The sequence below is a fragment of the Amphiprion ocellaris genome, chromosome 18 (genome assembly GCF_022539595.1).
Source record: "Amphiprion ocellaris isolate individual 3 ecotype Okinawa chromosome 18, ASM2253959v1, whole genome shotgun sequence".
Lineage (NCBI taxonomy): Eukaryota > Metazoa > Chordata > Actinopteri > Pomacentridae > Amphiprion > Amphiprion ocellaris.
In genome coordinates this window covers 21403624-21424705 of record NC_072783.1, presented here as the reverse complement: position 1 = coordinate 21424705, position 21082 = coordinate 21403624, and the positions used below count along the sequence as shown (strand labels likewise).

At 39.0% G+C, this 21082-nt stretch overlaps 1 protein-coding gene and 1 long non-coding RNA gene across 2 annotated transcripts in view; both read left to right on the top strand.

The window, feature by feature from the left end:
* The window catches only part of faap100 (FA core complex associated protein 100), an 81954-nt gene extending 63055 nt beyond the window's left edge, over positions 1 to 18899 (top strand). The window contains exon 10 of the transcript XR_008599549.1: positions 17694 to 18899. The gene's annotated coding sequence lies outside the window, so the exon portion shown is untranslated. The remainder of the gene's footprint in view (positions 1 to 17693) is intronic.
* Positions 18900 to 20147: 1248 nt separating this feature from the next.
* The window catches only part of LOC129347361 (uncharacterized), a 2060-nt gene continuing 1125 nt past the window's right edge, over positions 20148 to 21082 (top strand). Inside the window, exon 1 of the long non-coding RNA XR_008599427.1 lies at positions 20148 to 20492. This is a non-coding gene — a long non-coding RNA (uncharacterized LOC129347361). The remainder of the gene's footprint in view (positions 20493 to 21082) is intronic.

Below are 21082 nucleotides of genomic sequence, written 5' to 3'. Positions count from 1 at the left end.
CCTCACCTATGGTCATGAGCCTTGGGTAGTGACACCCAGATGACCAAAATGGGCTTCCTTCCAAGATTGGCTGAGGTCAGTGTTAGAGATAGGTTGAGGAGCTAGGACATCCAGAAGGAGCTCATAGTAGACCCACTGTTCCTTAGCATCAAAAGCAGCCAGCTGAAGTGGTTGGGCATAAGATCCTTTGGATACTTTCCAGGCACATCCAGCCGGGAAAAGACCCAGAACGTGATGGACAGATACATATCTCATCTGGCCTAGGAACCCCTCAGGATGCCCCAAGAAGAACAGGAAAAGGGGTGAGGGACATCTGAAATGGCCTGCTTAGCCTGCTGCCACCAAGACCCAACCCTGGATAAGCCGAATAGCATGGATAGATGGATATGCTGGGCAGCTAGCAAAACAGATTGCTGGTCGGTCACTGCTTCCACCATGCTGAAATCTTCAACTGGTCCAAGTCAGACAGGGGACGTTTGTGGCTTCTCACCCCACATTTCCTGGCTTCCTCTCAACTATATCAGTTGTCAGTTGAACTGGTGTTTAAATTGAGACTGCACCAGAGGAATATATATCAGAATGACAATCAGCTGCTGATGATGATGTTTGCATGACAGAAATCTGAAGACAAGTGGCCGAAGTTCCACTTTGCATCTTTACAGCACAACACAATCCCCCAGTGGCTGAATGTGACTATGTTTTACCGCACATACGTTGATTTTATGCATAATCTGGGAGCAATTTAAATAGGGAAAAACAATATTATTTATGTTTTTTTCTGCATAAGTTGACATGTGTGATTAAAGGCAAATATGGACAACCTTATTTGTTTCCCAAGATCAGTTCAACACCTCTGACTCATTATTTACTGTAGGTCATCGTGGGACACTGACACTCTACACCTAGAAAGATGAAACTTATTTACAACGTGACCAAAATGGCTTTGTAGTAGTTAATCTTTTACGCAATATAACCCAATATAGAGAGGATTAATTTACACTGAAACAGGTATTTTGTGGCGGTGATTCAGGTGTAACCTTCACGCTACCTCCAATATTCAATGTAGATAATTTCATCTTGATATATTGGGTTGCCTGCAGTAAAGCAGCAACACACACTCAAATGCACACACAACCTCTGCACCCTTTCTTTTGACTGCAAAAAGCAGCCGTAATAGAGAGCCATGCACTGTGTCAGGCTGTATTTTACATTTACAAGCATATCTCACAACAAGCCAATCTGAGGTGGTAAGGCCAGATGAGGCTGGCTGTATCACAGCCCATCTAGTCAGCAGTTGCTTGCTTTATAACTCTGCTTGTATCTAAGCAGAAAGGATATTTAGGGAGCGATATCGAGAGAGATAAATGATGGGTGGCAGGGAGGATAGATGAACGGAGGAGACATGTAAAGAGAGAAGGCTCGTGTGTAAAAGAGGCCGTAAAGAGTGGAGAGGTTGGTTTCAGTGTTTAAGAGCTTGGCAGAGGTGCGGCTACCGCTGCTGCGACTGTGGTTTCTGGGGAATCAGTGTGTGTGTGTGTGTGTGTGTGTGTGTGTGTGTGTGTGTGAGATATGGGGAAAAGGATCCAGGGTATTTTCCTGGCATTTGATGGACAGCTTAACGCACGGCTTGTAAAAACAGCGGTGCAAAATGTTCCACGTGCCAAAGGACAGGGGAGGTCACACACACACACACACACACACACACACACACACACACACACACACACACACACACACACACACACACACACACACACACAGACAGATACACACGCTCACAATAAAAGTGAAGTGCAGAGTTGTAGTCTTATTTATTAGGAATCCTGTGGTGTGGGTGAACAGTCACTGGGTGGTAGGGCAGCCCAGGGTAAAACCAGATGATGTTTTCTTAACATTTCCCCCCGATTACATCCAACGTCCCCCATCTGTAATCAGATTTTCAACATTTCCCTGTAGGGGAGAGTGAGCCTCTTAAAACCCTCACACTCGTGACCACGTAGCCTCAGTTGACTCTTGCTGAAATTTTGAGTGCAGCTAATGAACTCAAAGCTAAATTACGATTTGTCCACAACTAATGGCAGCAAAATGAGTGAACATAAATGGCCTTGGTTGCACTGAAATCAGATGAGGGATTTCTCATCCATCCACCTCTGCTTCTCTTGCCTTTCACTTTCCACGTTGTTATCATCTCCTCATTCTTGCCTGCAAACCTCCAGTTTGGTCCATTGAACCATGCTGGAGAACTGACTTCATTCTGTTGCATGCCGGCCAACGTTGCGCAAGTTTTCCATCTCACTGCACCCTACCTCTCTATGTCCTCATTCCTATTCCAATCTCAACATGACAAGTGTTACAACATGCAGTTTGTTGGGTGGTTGAGCAACAAAAGCTTAACAAGCCAGTTGGTGGGCAAGGACATGGGACATTCTGCTCTCTCAAATAAGCAGAAAAAGCAGAGGTTTTTACTGTAAATGCAACCCCGTCTCCACAAAATTACATTCTTGTACAACTAAACTGCATTTTTACTTACATTTCGAGTTAGAAGACTTTCACTCAAGAGACCAAGATTTGCATCTCACGAGGGACCATTGTTCTGAGACTTGCTTTCTGGTTAAGTTGAGGCACCACAATTACTTGGTTCAGGTTTAGGGGGAAGAAAATGGTTTCAATCGTTGATTCCCGCCCAATCTAATATACAACTGGTTTGCTGCAAAGGAGCAGCAGTAAAGCAATAAAATTAATGGCAAAGATATGCTGATCAGAAACATATTTGTGATGTCTTGCAAACAAACACGATCCGGCAGAAAATACATTTCCCTCTAATGTAATTGAGAATGCAGTTTATTTATATAGGAACGTAATTATGTGGAGACTGGGTTGATGAATGCTGCTTGCCAGGCTTAAGTTATAAATGTTGTCAGAAAGCAATCTGAAAGCAGAAATGTTAAGTGAATAATTTGTCAGTTTCAATTCGATATCAGAGTTGACATCTTTGTGATTTTGGCCGTGGTCCTCACATGGATGCGTGCAATCAAATAACTCATGGCCTTTTTAAAGCAGATATTGAATGAACACTGGTGGCCTTCAATAAATCTAGTCTTGGCTTGTGCACTATTAAGATAAAAGACGGAGAACATATGCAGCTGTCATTGTGGGGAAGTGACTCCATGTGATTCAGGTCATATGTTTGGGGAGGAAACATTGTGAAGACGAGCTGCGCAGATCTGGATAATATCAGTCTGTCAGGCAGTAATTAGTCAGTCGGTCCGCTGCTTTGGTCCTGAACGTGATGTCTCAACATCTACTGGGAGGATTAACATAACATTTGGTGCAGTCATTCACAGTTCCAGAAGGATGAATCCTGCTGACTTTGCTGATTTTCTGACCTTTGAGCATGGAACGCTGTGAGGTTGACATGGGAGGTTTCCTTGATCGAAATATGTGGGAAAATCCTGTAACACCAAAGACTGTGGTTGGATGACACATGTTCTTAGCCTCCCCCCGTAAGAAAATCACCTGCTTTGTAACAGCTGAACTGGGAAACAACCAGCCAATTAAGTTTGTGCTGTCTTGTTAAACTGTAGAGAAAATGCTTTTTAAACTTTATTCTTGGGCCAAAGTCACAAGACTGTTCAGTCTTTTCCCCCCGGATTTGTCTGGTGACTATTATTCTCTTGTGTGTTGTTCATCTACTATTTATTTTTCTTTCCCATTTACCCTCACCCCAACTGGTCGAGGCAGATGCCAGCCCTCCCTGAGCCCAGCTCTGCGAGACTTTTCTTCCTGTTAAAGGGTTTTTGCTCAAATTGCGCTTTGGATTTGTTGGGTTTCTGTCTATAATGTATCGTACGGTCTTCACCTACTATGTAAGGTTCCTTAAGATAACTTATAATGTGAATTAGTGCCTTAAAAATTGATTTGAATTGATTTTATAAATGGAGTTTTTATATTCTAGTGAGCATAGAAATTGGTGTTATGTTTCTCTTTGCATTTATTAAACAGAGATCCGATCTTATTAGCCCAAAATAGCTCAGTGGGGGTGTTTCCAAGATGAGCTGCCAAGCGATGAGACTTTCCTGTAGTTCTCATGAGCCACTGGATATATGAACACAAAATTTGGTACACTCATTTCTTTTGCTCTGACGATGAACTGTGACGGGTTTGGTGATGCTTTGACTTTTCATGTAGCACCGTCATCTCGTCTAAATACCCTTACGTCTAGCACTTTGGTTTATGACCAGATGCCTACAAAACTAACAACATTCTTGTCAGTTTTATTTGCACTTGTGTTTAATAATAAATTGAACATGTCAGAGATGGCGAGCGTGGCGAATATTAGACCTGCTCTTTGGCAAGTTTTGTACTTTCTGAGTACACAAGGGTCCACTAGGGTCCAAGAGACATAAACTTCATCATTAGTGGTTGTGTGTGACACTCCAATATTTTTTGGCCCCAATGCTACAAGGGCACCAACTGTGCATGAACTGGAAATGAGCCGTTTTGATCTGATTTGTTTTTTGATTTGAATATGCAGATACTGGTCTACCGCGTATATATAGAATGCTTCCTCAGACTCCAAGTAGACTAGAAAGTAACATAAAAAGAACAACTACGTGTCCATAGCATCTGTAGATGTCCACAAGGTAGTATAACCAGGTTCTTAGTCTTGTTGCCTTTGTCACAACAGCTGTGTGCACATTTTAGTACAGTTCAGATCCTTTTAAACGTACAGAACCCTACATACATCCTGCTAGTATGTACAAATTAATATAGAGCCATGGGCAACACCTTGTTTGATCAAACATCCAAATAAAACATCAAAAGAAACTGTCCTGAATTTATCTCATTTTACATAGTAATGTAGTAATAACTTCCTCACCTTGACTCCTGCTCCTCTTGTGTTTTCTCATATTGCTACATTTTGTCTTGCTGTAGAAATGAAAATTAACACTTTAATCCTTTAGAGATCATCAATTTCACACATACCATTTTACATATATATATATGTGACACAAATCCCATGGATGTGAAATGCCCCACAGTTATAGAATCCCCCAAGTGTAAGTCAGGCTCATGTAGCTGCAGTGTGTACAGATCATATAGAGCTTCTGTGTGAATATCTCAGAATAAAAGAAACAGATTCATTTGCACATATAACAATGTTTTGCCTGCAAACTAAAATAACAGTTTTTCTCTGATGGCTAAGTTTGTTGCACAGTTTGAACAAAATGTGTCTCTTTCTATGGTTATTTGTCTGTTTGGCATCATTATGGATCAGCTCAGTTGAGTCCACATAAATTACAACAGTGGATGTTGTCAGTTTTTGATGAAGGTCCAGAGCAAAATAAATCTGCAGTCCCCGAAAATGCCAAAACTACAACAATTTGTTTTTGAAAGTTAAACTTGTATCTTTCAACCTTCAGCATGAAAATAACGAATTAATATATTTTTAATGGTTCGACTTGTGAACACAACACAGATTATAGCCAGCTTTTATTCCGGTCTACAGATAGTAGATTTTATATAACGTGATGAAGAGCGAGGTAACGTGCCTCCCACCTCCCAAATGAAGCAAAGTTCCTTTATGCCATGCAGCAGCAAGATGTGTCATCCCTCCAAACTCCATCACACTGTTTAATATTAACGCCTACGTTGAACTAATCGGGATAAATGTCAGACAATGGAGTCAAAAATCATCTGGCCAAGCTCAACATTCATTTTTACAAAAGTATGCTTATGGAGGGGATGAGCCAGAGTTACACAAGAATAACGGTAATTTTCCAGATTTTAAATGTAGTAAAAAATTTTTAAAATGTTACAGTCAAATATTGTAAAAGATCAAATTAAAGTTTATTAAAATACTGATTTTTGATATGGACTTTTTTTTTTTTTTTTTAAAACAATTTTGGCCATTTTTGACAGTGTAAATAAATGAATATAAAGCATGAATTATCTGTCTGTAGCTTACCAAACTGGGAAAATGTACAAAATATGAGTAAATGTAAATTCACAGAAAAAGTAAACTGTGCAGAAGTTAAAGAAGTCGATCAGTTTGGAAGTTGGGAGGCAGATCCTTACCAGATTAGTGCTTTTGTATGATCCCTGACATAAATATATAACACGATAAATGAAACCTTGACCAAAGTTGAACTAACTTTAGAACTCTTGTCTTGTTCCAATACAATCTATACATGAGTAAGAGCAGGTTGTGCATTTCAGAGTCTCATTTCTGTACTTTTTTTCTATTAACTGAACAAAAACCAACTTAACTTTGGATTATATGGGCAAGGTGTATTTTTGGGCTAAGGCAACTTCTGTCCAGAGCTGCTGCTGGTCTTAATGTAGATGTTGTGTTTTTGCAACCATGAGTGTATAAGTCTGTAACATGAGCAGGAGGAGAAACTCACATTGCACATGTGCAGCAACAGCACACCAGGAAGAGACAAAAAAACCCAACATTTATTAAAAAGCCTACACTTTAAACACAAGATAAACTAAATTAGAATGAGTGAAAACCACTTTTGGGTCTGGCAGTCCAAGTCTCATCGTGTGTCAGTGGAGATAACCTGAGCCAGGAGGATTTAACTTCTACTGTTGGGCCAAAAATCTCCTGTTATTCAAGTCTGGCTTCACTCCCAACTCATCATATACTGCTGCTTTGTGAGGACCCCTCGGTGTCATATTTGAATGCACTGGGCTCCCTTTAGCATCACTTTTCAACACGCGGGGCAGTTTGGTAAACCTACAACAGTGTGTTAACAATAGAAATAGACACCATGACTCTGTAGCCAAATGTTCTCTGCTGCCTTTGTCACTGTTGTTCTTTTTCAGGTCATAAAAGTGTGACGTGAGAAATGCTGTGAGACTTAAACTTAACCAAGTGGTTGTTGTACCTCAATTTAAAGCAAACAGAGATGAAACTAAGTGAAAAGAAATAATGGTCGGACACACCTCAGTCTCCTGGCTGAGAGTTCTGTGACTTTCACCACCTCCAACCTGCTAATGAGGCTTTTAAAGCTCCTATATGTCTGTTGGTGTTCAATATTGACGTGGGTAGCAGCAGCATCAAAGAACATTTTGTGCATATTTCTCAGATGCAAGCAGCTCTGAGAAAACAACGCCCTGAGAATGGGAACAGATTGGTTTTATTTTTAAGAAATGATTTACTTAAAGATTTAAATTAAAGTATTTAATGGGACATTTTGGCTACAATCTTGACAGATCAGAGCAGAGACACCCAGGTTTGGTTTCAGGTCTTCCATTCTGATGGATGATCACATGATCTAAGGCACCAACATGACATCTGTTAGGTGCTTCACCTTCTTTAAGAAACGTCCAGGTCCATGTTCTGGATATCTGCACCAATATTTTCTGCCCAACTCTTCCAAAAGACGACACTGAGGATTGTTGTTGTCCAGAAACGCCTCAACAAGCTGATGGCGGTGACTCACAGGAAATTAAGGGCTAATCTTTAACATTTATCAGTGCCTCAGTTTCACAATCTCTAACAGAAGAACCGATCTGTCCTCTCCCTCCCTCCCTCCCTCCATCCTTCCATACCACATTTACTCATAATGAGGAGCTGCCACTCACACCGCGTCAAGCTGCACTTATTGCAACACCGTCGAGGTTACAGGACAGACTCGCTCAGCTGGGATTAATGCCTCAGCTGCGTTTGTTGAAACCGAGTTTTGAGCAACACAAATCTGGAGGAAAGAGTTCGGGAACAAAGACCGCCTGTGCTTCCACTGGCTGGATGGGCCCATATGAAATGCAGCTTTATGAATTGAAACACATGCATTATGCATAATGAGCAGAGGCCGAAGGAGGAAACAGAGACAGAGAGGAGACATCTTGTCATCGCTAAAGGAGAGCGATGGAAAGATGGACAAAGGAGATGTCCCAAGGGACTATGCACTCATTCTGCATGGCTGCCTATCCGTCACCATGGAAACTGTGTGTGTGTGTGTGTGTATGTGTGTGTGTGAACATTTTTCTGTGTGTATGTGCAGTGGTGACCAACATGGAGCTGGAGGGTGTGTGTGTTATTAGGGAAGGGAATAATGTATAGGTGCTACACGGGGGGGCCTCCCACCGTGCTAGCAAGAAAACACAGAAACTCACCGTGATCGCATTCCACGTCATGTGTGTGCATGTGTGTGTGTGTGTGTGTGTGTGTGTGTGTGTGTGTGTGTGTGTGTGTGTGTGCGTGTACAGACAGAGAGCGTCTGCAGATGGAGAGATCTTATCATTTTAAAGCAGGACCCTCGGCTGATGAGTGATCCGCCGTATGGTGTGATTGATGAAGGACAGAGTGATGAACACTTGATGAGATGAAAGGGTGAAGAGCCATCAGCGCGCAACATCCACACGCACACACACTCATCAACACACACCGAGAGACGAAGCTCATGACTAAGGCCTCTGATGTGTGTGTGTGTGTGTGTGTGTGTGTAGGCAACACACGTAAAGAGACACAAACTTACAGGACTGAAAGACACATTATGCAAAAAGACACACACAGACACACACCTCTGTGGAAGATGAAGGGACGTTTACAGATGAATCGTTTTCTTTGAGCGCAGATGAGGCTGTACAACCACACACACACACACACACCCACGAACACACGTTTAGACATTCACACATGCATGTATAGATGAAAACATACAGGCAGAAATCACACACAGTGCTGGAAAAATGTTTCCTTTTTTTGTATTTTTTTTTTTTTTTGGCTCTCCACTATAATTTATTGTATTTTCTTCGGCAGCTCCCTCCAGAGACTAGACTAATGTATCTGTGGTCAGGCTAACCTAAGCTAAACCTTAACCCTAAAGGTGGAATATGCTATTCTAATGTAGTACACCCTTCGTCAGTTTTAAGGAATACCTCTTTATAGTCTGCTAGTTGTCCAGAAAACACTAAGTTCAGAGTTCATAACCCATAACTCTAACAAAAACCTGAAATTAGCGTGACTTAAACTTAACCTAAAGCGAGCCAAAACTTAATCTTATTCCACCCTCAACTGAACATTACTCTAATCTTACACTTACTTCACTTTACTCTAAACCTAACCTAATGTAAACCTGAACTTAACCTAACCTGAACTTAACCTTTACCTAACCATAACCTAACATTATTCTAACCTAAATGTAAAATTAGCTCAGTCTTTACTTTACCGTACCCTATACCAACCAAATACAAGGTGACCAAAATTAGCCTAAGACAACCGAATTTAAACCTAACCCAACCAAAACCTACCTAAACTTAACTTTAACCCAACCATAAGTTCATCTTATTCTAACCTGATTGTGACTTACAGTCCCAGTCTTACACTTACCCTAACATAAGACCAGTGTTCATAACCCAAACCTAAACCTCAACCTAGTATCACCTAAACTTAGCCTTAAGCAAGCCATAGCTTCATCTTATTCTACCCTTAACTGAACATTATTCTAATCTTACACTTAAAATAAACCTCACCTAACCCAATGTAACCCAATCGAAACCTAAACTTAACTTCAATCTAACCAGAAGTTAATCTTATTCCAACTTGAACATGACCTTACCCCAGTTTTACACTTACCCAAAGACCAGTGTTCATAACCCATAACCCTAACTTAAACTTAACCTTAAGAAAGCCATAGCGTCATCATATCCTATCCTTAACTAAACACTACTGTACTCTTACACTTAACTCACTTTAAAATACACCTAACCTAACCTCATGAAATCTGAACTTAACTTAACCTAAACTTAACCTATCCATAACCTAATCTTATTCTAGCTTAAACGCTATTTTATTATATTGTTAAATTTACCTTACTCTACCCTAAACTAACCTAATTTAAATCAAAATGTAACCTAACCTAGCCATAATTTAATCTTATTGTAACGTAAACATGATCTTACCCCAATTTTAACCCTTACCTTAAACAAAAACTAAACTGAAATGCTGGATGTGTGGAGGACAACTGTGGCGCTTAGCTCCACAAACTGCAGCTGTCCTTGTCTCAAAGTGTTACCGTTGTCTATCTTTACATGACATCAGGAGTAGTCAGGAACCAGTCTGACAGAACTTTAACCAGCATGCATTATGCAGGGGTTCAATCTGCGACAGTCTACCTCATCTCAACCAGGCCTTGAACTAAATCTAAACTAATTTAACCTCGTCCTTCCCCTAAGCTTAGACTAACTTTACCTTAACCTTCAAGTCTGCATCTCAGCATTCAATGATATATGTTACAGTGAGCACACAATGTGACTATGCAAACAGATTATTTATATCTCAACGTCATTAATACAAGTACACACACGCTCACAAATACATACGTGCAGACTGTAGTTTATGGAGTCACAGGAGTGCCACAATAAAATATAAATAAATAAATAAAGAAGGAAGTAAATGTAGAACTATAAAGAGAAATAAATAAATGTGGAAATATAAAGAGAAATAAATAAATGTGGAAATATAAAGAGAAATAAATCAATAAATAAAAAGGAAAATTTTGTCTTTGCTTTTCCCTTTTTCCCTTTTTTCCATTTTATCATTATCTTTTCCGTTTTGCATTTCCTTTTTCATTTTGTCATTCCTCAGTCCACCAAGTGAAAGCAAAGACAAAAGCCTTTGCTTTTAATTGGTGGACTGAGCTGTCAATCAAATGGCTCTGGGCGGGGCTTTCTGCCCAGGGTGGGTTGTCGTACCCATAGATATGAATCAGTAGATAGGACACGCCCCTTTGTGCTACAGCTAGTGGGGGCAAAGTTTCAGTGCATTCAGTTGATGTAGAAGGCGTGAAAACGGAAACAACAAGTATACCGGGTCACTGTGCTGCATACAATTGCACACTGCATCGTAAGATTGAGACAAGTAAACTTGGAATGACTTTTCATAGGTAAGAATAGTTTTTGGCTCTTTTTTCATTATTAAATCTTGTTGAGAGCTTCCAGTCTATGAGAGCTAACTAGTTATCCACTAGCAAAACACTTACGCGAGCTAGCAGCTTGACAACCAAATACCAGATGATTAATAGTAGCTGTAGTATAGTTGTACAAGCAGTAGTAGTAATACTAAAAGTACAAGCAGCAGTAGTTGTATAAATAGCTGTTCGAGCTGTAGAAATAGTATCAGCATTTGTAATAGTATTACAAGTTGTAGTAGCAGTGCCAGTATCAGCAGCAGTAGTTAGTGTACTACCACTACAACTAGTAGTAGTCGCATTACTATTACTACCACCAATACTACCAATAGTAGTCATAAAGTCTGACTCATCCAAATTACCGTCTATGTTCTTCCTCCAAACCGACTGTATAATTGGGATTACAGACAATTCTTTAGGACTGCTCTCAAATAATTGAAATATTACTAAACAAGGTTATAATTATCAAATTAAATAGCTCTGGTCTCCAGTATATTGGCTAATTTGGTTCTTTGTACTTAATTTATTAGCATGATTTCTTTTTAAGTATGTTGTGTACAGACTTATTTACTTCTCTGTCTACTTTTTTTACTCCATGTAGGTTTCCCAAAGACTATGGACTGAGGAGGAAGTGGGAAGTAGCTCTGAGGAGAGAGGGGTTTGCTGCAAATGATGAGTGGGTGCTCTGCAGTGATCATTTTAAACCTGTGAGTTTGACAGGGCTGAGCAGGTGTGTCGGCTTAGACCTGGTGTCATTCCATCAGTTTTTAACTTCCCGGCTCATCTTGGAAGAGTACGTGCCAGAAAGACCACGACCAAGCAGCCTTGAGATCTTAGGCAGCATCTCCCTCGGGTGGGTGTCGACGGTGTTCACGGTCAGGTCTGTGGTAATCCTGTCAAAAAACAAAACAGAAAAAAATCTAGATTACAAGTCAACATGTGACCAAAGCACCCTGTGTATAACGCCATAGTATAGGATGTAGTTCAGAAAATGTCAAAGTATTGTATACTTTTCAAGAATAACATAGTATGGCCTGTAGTTCATAGTACAGCATGTCGGCAAAAAAAACCCCCATAGATTATTATGTGGTTCAAAAAGCGCAAAATGATAGGATGTTGCCTAAAATTGTCATGTATGATGTGGTTCAAAAAATGTCATAGTGCAATATATTGTCAAAATAGTATGTTTTTCAAGAAAACATCAGAGTATAATATGTCGTCTAAAAATTGCCATAGAATAATAGTTCATTGCACAAGTAAAAGTATAGTAATTTTTAAAACTGTTCAAATTCTTATATGTTGCTAAAAAACAACAAAAAAAAAACTAAAACAAAAAAAGTCATAGTAATATGTCAATTAAAAAAGCCTATAGTATAGCGTGTCGCCCAACGAACATCATAGTATAGCATGTTGCTCTAAAAACGTCACAGTATAGCCTTTAGTCCACAGCTGTCAGTAGGTGAGGAGCAACACAAAAACAGTCCAAACGCTGGTTTCCAGAGGGTTAGACGAGAATTTATTTGAAAGAGTAAGTTTACAACAACACAACATGTGAGGGGCTTAAAAGCAAATGGGTGTTAGTAAAATAAAAATAAATAAACAGAGCTAAACGTGAACTTCATGTTGACATTGATGGGCATTCCAATCAGGAACAAAGTAAAAGATAATCAATACGAATAAAAACTCCTGTTCACCTCTTAAACCTAAAAACACACTGCAGTAGCACCCTAAACTAAACCTACCAATGGGTTCCCTGTTTTCCTTTCTGAACAATTCAAAGGTCCCTCTCTATCTCCACACAGATCCACCAACCACTGGAACACATCTCCAAAGTTCTGCTGGGCCAGCTCAGCTTCCCCTCAGAAGAAGTGCTGCCACCTGCCAGATGAAGGAGCCTTTTGAGAGGCAGCTGGCATCGTGATTGGACTGTACTTTGGTCTGTTCCAATCCAGCTTCAGCTCCAGAGACGGCAGGCGGGACGAGTCAACGGAGGCCGGGTGGACGAAGGCATGCAGCTGAGTACAATCCAGAAAACAACAGAGGAGGAGTGCGGCAGCCCAGAGCCAGAACAAACAGAGTAGCATCGTATGTCTCTTAGAAAACATCATAGTATAGCCTTTGGTATGAAAAAAACAGCATAATATACATCGTATATTGTACAAATAACAAGTCAAAGGAAAGAGACATACATTGTAGAATTGTAGTAATTGTGGGCTGACTGATTTACTGATTATCAGTATTTTGTTTTTTACTGATTTATGGTAGTAAATAAATTTAAAAATGGCGCTACTTTGGCTCTGAACGTTTTATCTACCTGTGATCGCTCTGTCTTCTGGAGTGATTTGATTGGTTATACGTCACGAATAGAACTCCTTTAACTTAACATCTGTAAACAAAACAAAAACGTATCAAGTTTTCTGTTAGAGTTTGTGTTCTTCTAATTTTAAGTCCAAGATTATAAATACTTTCATTTACTGCAAATGAATATCTACTCCAAATGTCTCATTAATAATCATTATCAGCCTTAAAAACCCACAAAACACCCCTCTATACTCGACCACACTTAGTACAGTCCGGTTCTCCCTTCTATAAATCTGCTTGGAATCGTCCACTTCCTGTTTGTCAAAGTGGCCTTCTACCTGGACAGGTTTTGTCGGCGCTCATGCAACAAACATTTTGGGTAACTGCACTTTAATATGGATGGATGACACTGAATTAGAGTCTGTATTAATGAGACTGAGTTAAGATGTGTAGCTCTGTCATTAAATAGGAAATTATTTCTCAGAATTCACAGAGAAAAGTCTGAAATGTTTGCTAGGTTAGCGTCCCACATGTTCTTTGGCTCAGCTAAAGCTAACTCTCTCCAACTTCTGGATCTCTTGAGTTGCTTGTTGTTAAAATATCTTGCTAGAGGTGCTGAAGCTGAGAAAGTCTGAGATGTTTGTTCAGAATAAGCTCATTCTCAAGTCTTATCTGAACTGTCCTCTTTTGTTCTAACTTTCCCTAAACTTAGGAGTTAATGACAGAGCAGCACATCCAGACTGAGTCTCATTTATGTAGAGATTAAACTTCAGTGTCATTCATTGATGTTAAAGTGCAGTTTTTCAAATGTTTGTTGCACATGCTCCCGACCAAACCAGTCCAGGTGGAAGACGATGTGAAGAGAAAGCTCCAGAGGATGAATATCACACATTTACGCTGGAAATAAATGTCCTTTAATTAGACATTATCATGCAAATGATGTTCAGATCTTTGTTGAGTGTTTTGTTGATGTTGGTTTCTAAATGTTTTTTGACACTCGGCCCCAAAGATTAAAACCTTCTACGGCTCACAAGCTGCAACAATTCACACATTATCAACTATCTTTCTGACTAAACTAAGATAAAAAGTGAAAAACTGCCTGATTCCTGCATCATGAATGTAAATCTTTTTGGTTTTTATGACAGTAAACTGAATATATTTGGGTTTGACATTTTATAAACCAAAAGAAGAAATGAATTATTGGAGAAAACAATCAACAGATTAATGGACAAAGAAAATGTGTTTTCCAACATATATGGCTGAATTACTCCAACATTACAAGATACATACAGTTTTAATTAAATTTTATTTATATAACGCCAATTACAGGTCAAATTGTCTCAAGACGCTTTAATTTTATATTTTTTTGTCATATTTAAAATATAACAAAGTAAGAAATTTTAACCTCTTGACTAATCCAATTTATTATTTGGTTTTTAAGAGACTAATGGACAACTAAAATAACTTTCTAAACTAAAACTAATAAACATGAGGTGAAATAGAAGGAAGCATTTTAAATACTGCAGTCCCACGACGACAAGAATAAAGTTTGTCAACACAAACTAAATCTGCTGGTGGATTCCATTAAAGTCCAAATAAATGATAATAAAGTGTGATACTAAAGGTTTGTGGTGCTAAAAATGTCAAAGATATCAAGTTGAACATCTGGATGGAGGTTGATAAAAGTTGACGTCCCTTTATTTCTGTGGAGCGACTCCATGGATTTTATGGATGGTGGTTAAAGACCTGCTCTTCTAGTCGTCTTCCGTCTAGTCGCTGTAAAAAGTCACTCCATCCTGGCCAACTTGAACACCTCTTCATGACAACTTGTTCTGCCTCCAACCTGGTGGAAACTCCAGAAACTCGGGGAAAACCCGTGGAGACTCGAAGAACTCGTGGAGACTCGAAGAACTCGTCGGGCGGGGGAAGGTGTGGTGGGCAGTGGGGGGAGGTGGGGGAGTAGAGGGGGGAGGCTGCCACCCACCTCCCCGCCTACTCTCCGCCCTGACTCCACCCTGACTCCGCCTTGGCTCCACCCATGTGGTCACTTCGGAAACTACGATGTCAAAGGGACGACGAAATTATTTCTTTTCATCTGATCTGTAGCTCAGTGAGTTAAGGATTTGCCTATGGAGCTGCAGGTCGCCAGTTCAAGACCAGACACTTCTTAAATTTTCTCAAAATTCTGACAAAGACAAAGAAAGAAAAAGGCCGGTGGTGGGTCTTGAACCTGCGACCCTCCGCTCTGTAGTCTCTCCTCTTATCCCCCTGAGCTATTCGCTCAGATACCAAATCTTCTTTTTTTTGCGCATTTATCATCTATTTTTTGTCATTTTCGAGTTTTTTTTTTAACTCGAGTCTCGACTCGACCGTTTTTCTCAGGAGGTTGGACTTCAGCCTTTGAGCTGGAGGGTGGAACCCTCAATTCCAAGACTTTCCAAAGCCTCCACACCTCCCGAGTCCTCAGGACCTGAGCTTTCACACAGTCTGAGGGCTGAAATGTTCTAAGTCCCACAGTAGTTCTCTGTTAGATTGAACTTTCAGACAGTCCAAGGACTGATATCTTGTAAGTTCCTGAGTAGTTCTCTGTTAGTTTGAACCTTCAGACAGTCTGAGGGCTGAAATTTTCTAAGTCCCACAGTAGTTCTCTGTTAGATTTAACTTTCAGACAGCCCAAGGACTGATATCCTCTAAGTTCCTCAGTACTTCTCTGTTAGTTTGAACCTTCAGACAGTCTGAGGACTGAAATCTTAGAAGTTCTTGAGTACTTCTCTGTTAGTTTGAACCTTCAGACAGTCTGAGGACTGAAATCTTAAAAGTTTCTCAGTACTTTTCTGTTAGTTTGAACTTTCTGGTTAACAGAAGCCTTAAAACTTGTGACCATGGGTCTTGATTTCACATTTAGACCATCAATCTGAGTTCTTCTCAGACCTTCACCTGTGGGTTTTTTAGAAATCCTGAACAAACTTTGATTCTCTTCACTGAACAGTAAAGTTTGTGGAGATCAGAAGGTAACAGTTTGATCAATGCCTTCAACTACTAGTAGACTTTATCTGGAATGCAGTTTTCTTAAATGAGTTCTTAGTAAATCTGTCCACAATCAAACCAAGAACATAGAAAGAGGAAATGTTTGAAGAAACAACTCGATGTTTTCATTTCAGACTAGAAAACGCTTTATCTGTTTTTGCTCATTTTGATCCTTTTATTGTCTCTTCTGCTTAATTTGATCTTCTAAAGTTTAAATGGTGTCTTTTCAAATGTTTTGTCTTCAGTTTGATTCTTCTTAAACGTTTAGTTTTGCTCTTTTCTCACCTTTTATTCTGTTCTAATGTCTGATTTGATTTAGAAATGTTTTGTCTTTTTAATGTTTAATTGTTGTTTCAAATGTTTTATCGGCTTGTTTCAATTGTTTTTTTCTTTCCCAATATTTAATTTTTCAATTAAATCTTTGTTAAATGTTTTAGCACCTCTTGAAGTTTAATTTTCTTTTTAAATGATTCATTGTATTTTCTGTTTAATTGATATTTGAAGTTTTATTGTCTTTAAGATTTAATTTTCTAATTAAACACGGAATTTTTTAATTAAATGTTTTGTCTTTTTAAAGGTTTAATAATCTAATTTAATGTTTTCTATTTTTTTAAATGTTTAATATTATTCTTGTTTAAAAATTATTTTTTAAATGTTTAATTATCTAAAATATTTTCTCTGTAATTTTTGATAATGTTATTTTAAAAATTTTGTTTAATTTCATACTTACATGTTTTGTATCGTGTTTAATTGTCTAATTCAATATTTTGTCAGTTTAATAAAATGAAACATTAAATACAATTAAATGATATTAAACTGACAAAATATTGAATTAGACAATTAAACACGATACAAAACATGTAAGTATGAAATTAAACAAAATTTTTAAAATAACATTATTAAAAATTACAGAGAAAATATTTTAGATAATTAAACATTTAAAAAATCCTTTAATTTTTTTTTTATGTTTTATTGTATTAATTTTTTCCCCCTTTGATTTAATTGCTTTTTGTTATGTAGTTTATTTCTTTAATCTTCTTTTTCTGTCAAGATTTTAACCCCAACCTTAAAAATGAAATAAACCCTTAAATCACAATGAAAATACTTCTGTTGTCACAATCATGAGTTAGTCAATTATTCAGTTTATCAATTCAACTTTATTTGTTTAGCACCTTTTACACAGATGACAAAACTAAACAAGCAAAGACAAAAAACTATGCTAAAACTATGATTAAAACTCAAAAAAAAAAAAAAGATTTAACATGGTAATAAAATCTGTTGTGTCCAGGGGATGGAGGGAGTTTATTGAAGTCTTCTTGGGCTCACATGGGAAATCATTTAAAATATAAACTTGATATTCAGTCTAAGGAAACTGCAGAGCGACAGAAGAATCAACAATATCTCCTGTTTTCTCCTTTAATGAGTCAACTCTTCTTGTGCTTTCAGACCAAAGAACTACAGACTCTTCACAACCTGCTCAAACTCTTGGTACAGGATCTCACCACATGGATCAAGAAGGTTTCTGTCTCATTTCTACTCTGAAGCTCACCTTCTGCTCAAACTGCTGACAAATGTTTCTGCTGCTCTAAAGTCTGGTCTCCAGAACTTCCTAAAAACTCTCAAAGTCTCTTCTGCTGCAGGTTGCTTTGTAGAACTGTTCCAGAAAACCTCACTAAACCACATGGAGGGGCCTCAAGATAGTCGTCCAAATGAAACCGTACAAAAACCAAACTAAGGCACAACCCAAACGCTAAAGTCTCCTGCAGCCTACCAGAGAACCTCTGAGAACAGAGAATCAGGACAGGAACTCTTACCTTCTGGACTACCAACGATGGTTCTCAAACAAGAATACAGAATGTGTCTGACCAAAAACCTCTAAAGACTCACTACAGCCAAGATAAAGACACAACTCAGCTGCACCAAATCCACTAATCACTGCACACATTAGCACCATGTGCTAACTGTGGCTAAAGAACCTCATTTACCAAGACAACTATCCAGTACAAAGCCCTAAAACACACCAAGAAACACAAAGACGATTTTACTGCTGGAAGCTGCAAGCCAACGCCTAAAGAACAAACCAAAGCAATGGAGCCAAACCCGGTTCAGTGGTGAACAGAAGCAGAGAAAATGTTTGTCTGCAGCTAAATAAAGCAGGAAGACACTGAGCTGCTCAGGTGTTCCTGATAACACCTAGCAGCCACCTGGACAGCCAATAGGAACACAGCTTACTGGAAGTCCAGAGGGCTGGGTTAGTCAAGTAAATTTAGTTTAAAGTTGAAGCAGAAAGTTAACAAAGAAAGTTGAAAACCTCCTTCTGATACCTGAAAGACTAAGTTTACAACAACACAACATGTGAGTAGAAAAATCACAGTCTGTCTTTAGTTCAGCTGAAAATATTAGTTTTTTTCTTTTTTCTTTTCTTTTCTTACAGTTACAGAAGTGGTTTGATTGCAGTGATTGCCTCAAAAGGTTGTGCAATAAAATATTAAGTTAGGGTACCATCATTTTTGTCCAGGTCTGTTTCATGAGTTTATTTTTTAAATAATTCTGTTGAACCACGGTTCAATAGCAATGTCTCATTTTCACTGATTAATTTTCAGAAAATTTTTATTTAGTAATACTTTTGTCAGATTAAAATTATTTCTGTGACCATTGTGGGTTTTTCTTTCACTAACCGAGGGGTACCAACAATTTTGTCCACGTATGTATACCAGTAAACCTTCACTGATTTTTATGTGAATGTTATTAAAGAATATTTTAGAGATGAATGATGACAGATGAGGGGATATCCTCTCCTGAAGATGACTAAAATTTGACTGAAACGTCATAGTTTAGTATGTCGTCCAAAATGTCACTAAAACCTCAGTTTAGTATGTCGTCCAAAATTGGACAAAACGGTATAGTGCAGTATGTCGTCCGAAATGTCGACAAAATGTCACAGTTTAGTATGTCGTCCAAAACGTGACAAAAATGTCATAGTGTAGCATGTCGTCCAAAATGTCACAAAAACATCATAGTTTAGTATGTCGTCCAAAATATTGAAAAAAAAAAAAGCGTTATAGTTTAGTATGTCGTCCAAAATGTCACTAAAACGTCATAGTTTAGTATGTCGTCCAAAATGTACGGTGGAGTGTACGGAAAGGGAATGTCCCAACTCTGGTGTTGAACCGGAAGTGATAACGAGGAGCGGCTAATGGGACTTTTGGTTGTTGTTGATGGTGAACCAAGATGGACAATGAGCGGGTGATATGTTCCCCACAAAACGGGCAAAACATCACCCGCTCGCTGTCCATCTTGGTTCACCATCAACAACAACCAAAAGTTGCATTAGTTGCATTAACTTCCGGTTCAACCCCGGAGTTGGGACATTACCTTTCCGGTTAAATTTAATTTGTAAAATTGTTTTTGGATGGCCGAGAGGTGCAAACCAAATTTACATAATGCAAAACACTTTTACAAAGCTTGAGACAAATTTACATTTAGGAAAATATTTTTACATATCATAAAACACAATTGCAAGTTCTGTAACAAATTTACATTTTAGAAAAACAATTTCACAAGATGCAAAACACAAATCCAAAAACAATTTCAACACCGGAGTTGGGACATTCCCTTTCCGGTTAAATTTAATTTGTAAAATTGTTTTTGGATATGTAAAAGTGTTTCGTCACTTGTAAATTTGTCTTGGAGGTTGTAAATGTGTTTTGCATCTTGTACATTTTTTTTTCTAAAATGTAAATTTGTTTCAGAACTTGTAATTGTGTTTTATGATATGTAAAAATGTTTTCCTAAATGAAAATTTGTCTCAAGCTTTGTAAAAGTGTTTTGCATCATGTAAGTTTGGTTTGGACCTCTCGGCCACCGTAACAATGTCACAAAAACGTCATTGTCACGGGACAGTGGTGAACCCAGGCAGAGAACACACAGACTCACGGCTGGATCAGCCCGAAATTAATTTTATTTTTCTACATATTAGGTATGCCAAAAGAACGAAGGGGGAGTGAGTGACTGAAACTAAAGACTAAATCAACGTGAAACTAAAGCCAGGAAAAACTCTAACTAAGGAACTCACTACGGACTGGAAGGGGGGCAGACAGGCTACCGGAGACCGGCGGTCCAGATTTGTTCTCCGCTGGGGTGGACGAGCGGCAGAGAGTGGTTGTGGCAGTCCTGGAGATCCAGAGGCTGGGGCAGCGGGGACAGGCTGAGGCAGGCAGGGACGAGACGCCTCCTCCTCCAGAGGTAAGCGCAGGTTCAGAGTTTGGTGGTGGACAGGAGTTACAGAGGAGCCCGGGCAGCGTGACCAGCGGAGACTGCAGGAACAGGAGAAAAAGATTAGTTCACAGTTTGCAGGTGAACACAAACAAAACGTGCTGAGACCAACCTAACAGCTTGGAGCTGAAGCAACTATCTGGCAGGGTGTTGAGTGTGGAGCTGACGGTAGTGGAGGGAGATGGAGAACAGGTGTGCTGCATCACGGCTGCCCAGAGTTCTAATGACGGTGATGGGTTATTGCAGCCAGCTGCTGCAGGGAGTGAGTGGAGGACAGGTGAGGAGGAGGAGGTGATCAGGAGGGAGCTGAGGCAGGGATTGTGGAGGAAGCCTCCTCCGTCATAGTTTAGTATGTCGTCCAAAATATGGAAAAAAAGTCATAGTTTAGTATGTCGTCCAAAATATGGAAAAAAAGTCATAGTTTAGTATGTCGTCCAAAAATATGAAAAAAAAGTCATAGTTTAGTATGTCGTCCAAAAATATGGAAAAAAAAGTCATAGTTCAGTATGTCGTCCAAAATGTGGACAAAAAAGTCATAGTTTAGTATGTCGTCCAAAATG